Source organism: Lactuca sativa, chromosome 2, assembly GCF_002870075.4.
Source record: "Lactuca sativa cultivar Salinas chromosome 2, Lsat_Salinas_v11, whole genome shotgun sequence".
NCBI classification, from domain to species: Eukaryota; Viridiplantae; Streptophyta; class Magnoliopsida; order Asterales; family Asteraceae; genus Lactuca; species Lactuca sativa.
In genome coordinates this window covers 141,637,791-141,642,782 of record NC_056624.2, presented here as the reverse complement: position 1 = coordinate 141,642,782, position 4,992 = coordinate 141,637,791, and positions in this window count along the sequence as shown.

The following is a 4,992-nucleotide window of genomic DNA, read 5'->3' as shown; positions in this document are numbered from 1 at the left end:
TGTCAAATCTGATTTTTTTTTTCTAACAACAATAAAACGTAATTTGATTTTGTTGTTCTTTTTTTGTAGATCCAATGTTTCAGAAAACTGTGGGAAGGGTACCATCACATTCAGATTTTGAGATGATTAAAAAGATGATGGAGTTCCTTGAGAAGTTTAAGAAGAAAACTGAAAAAGTTTCGTGTTCAACAAAGCCTATCTTCCATACGTATACCCGGGAGATCCTAGATATAGAGCAACATCTTAGGAAACATGAAACCAACCCGGATTTTATGTTTATGGTACCGGATATGAAACATAAATATGACAAATATTGGGGTGACTATGATACTATAAGTGATTATGTCTTCTTTGCGACATTGTTAGATCCTCAATGCAAGTCAAAGTTTATGAAAGTTGTTTTTACCCAAATGCTTAAAGCCAAAAACAAAGATAAAAAGATGTCCGTTGATGAGATAGAATCCAAAGCACGTGCAAAGGTTATTGATATTGAATGCAAATTGGACAAGTTTTTCAAGACATACTTGGAAAGGTCAAACATGACCTCATCGTCTCAACAAGAAACTCCCGAAGAAGTTGTTAATTTTGATGACGAAAACGAATTCTTTGGAAGCTATATGACTTCGGGAAGTTTCCCCTCGACTTCCTCAGAAAGTCAATTGCAACGATACTTAAACGAGGACTCAATCGGATTTGACAAAGGATATGATATCCTCACATGGTGGAAAAATAATGCAGTGCGGTTCCCGATCGTTGCTCGAATGGCAAGTGGTATCGACCTTCTTTTACTCTAATTTAAATTTTTAATTTATAAATTTGCGTCGTGTATTATACACTAATTTGTTTATTAATAGATATTTTGGGGATGCAAATTTCCACCGTAGCATCCGAATCCACATTCAATAATGGTCGTCGAGTAATTACCGACTACCGTACTAATTTGTCCGTTGTGATTGTGGAGGCATTGATATGCACTCAAGATTGGCTAAGAAAGAGTAGCTTGCCTATATATGACTACGACGAAGTGCACGATGTGTTAGCTGATGATGACCTCGCTATTGGTAATACACTAATACTTGTTACATCTTATTTTTAACTTCTTATTAGTATTTGTTACATTTTAGTAAGTAATAACGTTTTTCTTTTGAATTATATATAGACATTGTGGATGCTATACACAACTTGAAGCTAACGGGGAAGAGATCGGGGAATTAGTCAAAATATCAAAGAAATGTTGGAATCCACATATTAGACTTTTTTTTTTGTTGGTGAAACTTGGAAGTATATTTTGAATGTCGAAAGTGTATTTTGAATGTTGAATGTTTGAATGTTGGATACTTAATAATATAAGTTTGACGACATCCATGTTTAATTTGCTTGTAATAATTTAAATAAAAGACCCAATGACCCATGGTTAATTTGCTTCAATGTTGAATCGTTTATTAAAATGTTTATTATTAAAATGTTGATTATTTACTAGTATTTAAACATCAACTTCTTCGTAAAAAACCAATAAAACGCAAAGTAAATTAGTCGTTGGAATTACTCGAAAAACCGGCAAAAATCGGACCCGAAAAACCAATAAAACGCAAAGTAATTTAGTCGTTGGGTACATCAAAATTTAGCCAGTTCCATACTCGAAAAACCGGCAAAAACCGGACCCGGAACCGGAACCGGTAGAACCGCCGGGCCGGTTCGGTTCTTCATTTTTGCCAAAGCCGGTTCCCCGGTCCGGTTCGGTTCCGGCCGGTTCGGTTCTTTTGCTCATCCCTAGATCCAAGTAGTATTCACTATGAAATTTCATATCTTACTTCCCTATTTGAATATCAAAGTTCACTTATTTTATATTCAAATGTGGGGTATTCTTGAAGTTTGAATAAAAAATGTAGGGTATTGTTGGAACTTTGTTCTACAAAATTAAAATGTGGGACTTGTCCCACATAAGAGGAACACAAAATCTTTTCCAACCTTATAAGTCTTGTCCCACTTATTTAATCAAATAGACCAACTAATGGGTCAACCATCTTGGGTTTGGGTTGTAGTGTTGGACTAGTCGAAACTGTGTTGGTAAAAGACTTGGATTTATTATATACATTAATGGTCAAAGATACGGCCTTGGGCCTTTGGGCTCTTCTTGGATAATAAATATATTTTTATTATTATAAATTAATTTTAATTAGTAAAAACTTTTTAATTAGAGACTTAACCGATACACAGTTTTTAGCTGTTAATTTCGGTTGGTGGTTTACAACTACTATTGAAAGCCTATAAATACATGGGATCAAACATAATTTGAAGGCTAATGAAACACACACTTTTTCTGAAAAAAAAAAAATCGTTCTTCTTATCACAAGGGATCATGGTGATTTTCGACATATTCAAGATCTGTTCTTAAATTGATTATTGTATCCTCAAGATAGACCCATACCAGAGCAAATTCTGTCTTAAGACACTGCTAAAGCAGCCCTCAATCCGTACATTTTAGTGATTGTATTTTTTGTGTTATCAACATTCAAGTATGTTTTCTGTAAACTGATTCTTGTATATTACATTTAATCGAATTTCGTTTGTATTATTTCTATTATTTATTGATTGTATACTCTGTCATAACATATATATATATATATATATATATATATATATATATATATATATATATATATATATATATATATGATATAAAACCAAAAACCATAATATATGAAATCAATCGAAAAAAAAACAACAAAGTAAGTATAGGGACTTCTACTCCATGTAAACTCATCTTAATCCAAAATCTAGACACCATACTCTTCAAAGGAAAGAAAAGGCTTCTAATTGTCCCCTATTGAATATCAATCAAAAGTTACAAAATGATGAAAATATCATTGAGAGGAGCCGGAACTTCTTTAACCGTATTATGTGGTTAAGAAATTTATTACAATTATACACGAAAGTTTTGGAGGCAATAAAAGGTGAAATGACTTTAGTTCTTAGCAACAAGTTGATTTGGACTAAACAGGAAGTTACACTGCCATGTAAAATTTGCCTTGACCATAACTTTTATTGAAAATTATTTGGACATTGTCAGCATCAAACCAATCGATATCTACAATAACATAAAACTCTCTGATGGTGATAAACTTCAAATCAATAAGGAAAAAATCTTGTTGATTCCTAACCGGCAACCTTGTAACAATTACTTAATTATAATATGACCTCCATCGACAATTTATACCATGATACCATCACTTAAAAAGGTCAAATGAGTGGCCAAATGAGTAACAAACGCGTCATGCATAAAGGAAAAGGTTGCACCTAGATCACATAACACACGTATTAGGAATGATTTTAAAGTAAATGTACCTAACACTACATCGTGTAAACCAAGTATTATTGGAACATCTTAAGATTTATGGAATCGATTCACAACTCATTCCATAAAAAAACACTCACTTGTCATTAGTACGGTTCTTGTGGCACATGATCACATGGTCGCTTGGATTTGTCTTTTGATGTTTGATGTAGCCTCCATATTCTCTAGTCGGATAGGGTCCCCTGTTTACTGGTTGAATGTCAATAGTTCCATCCTTATGTAAAAGGTACATAGTTATGGAGATTATGTTAGACAATAATCTCAACTTACTCTAACATCTACTAATTACATCAATATATACTATCCTAAATAATTGTTTAAAAGGAAGTCTCTAATAATCCCACTAATTGTCATTCCATAAGGCAGATACTTAGAAAGATCTTTTTCTAAGTGGAAGCAATATGAAACTTTAAGAGCTAAAGAACCATAAATTAAATGCATCATAGTTTAGAATTAGCAAGTTTTTCAACAATTGTTGAACATGTTCAATAATTGATCAGAAACTAATAGAACACATAGAGATGCATTAATGTATGATTATCAAGTATGAGCTTGATTAATCTTCTTCGATATATTATGAATATAAAGAGTAAGTGAGTTTTCAAATGAGAAAACATACATGAATGAAAATCTTTTCAGATTTAAACTAAGATCTTAAAGTAAGAATCCTCTTTCTTATAAGATAAATTACATAAGGAGTTAATTATAAATTAAGATGACTTTTGTGTTTTCTATAAAGCTAGTGGGAGTGCAGTAACATTCCTAGTCTCATATGTGATTGACATACTAATTCTTGGAATAAAGATCTATATAGATAGATCATGGAAACTTAAAGGATTAAGTTAAATTGAATTAATTGTCAAGGATCTTAAAAATATTAAGATATAAGACTCTGAGAGAGTTTATCTTGCAAATACCACATGACATGATTTTGAGCATTCCTCAAAATCCTAGTACAATGTCTTTTGAACTAGATAATATGATTGTATTCCATATTCTGCTGCAATTGGATTAATCATATATGTCATGATTATGCATGAAGGCCAGATAAGTCATATGCTTAGAGCATGTCGAATTACCAGTATAATCCGAGAACAAGTCATGGTGTGACTTATAGGAACATTATAAAGAACTTTCGAGAACAAGAGAAATGTTCCTAATCTGTGGAGTGTTAGAAAAAAAAACTATGTTTAAGCTATTACACATGTGCTAAAATTCCAAATAGATTGAGATAACTCTCCATCACAATCGGACGTGTCTTCATTATAAACGAAGAGAAAGTTACATGGATTATAGTTCCATGTAGATTTTAATTACAGTTACACATCATAGTTAGAATACATTGTTGTTCGGGAGCCACATATAAAGATGCTTAACGTATAGTTCATTATGACTATGAATGATCCCATTATGCAAGTACTAGTATCTAAGTCATATTTAAGCATCTAATACATTCTCAATAGTTTTTCTCTCTTGCTCTCTCTCTCTCTCTCTCTCTATATATATATATATATATATATATATATATATATATATATATATAACTAAAAATGTTAGTATTCACAAAGTTTATATAAATCAAAAATTTCAAATCTACTTGATCAGTTCCTTCATTAGTTAAAGCATGAAAGTCAAGT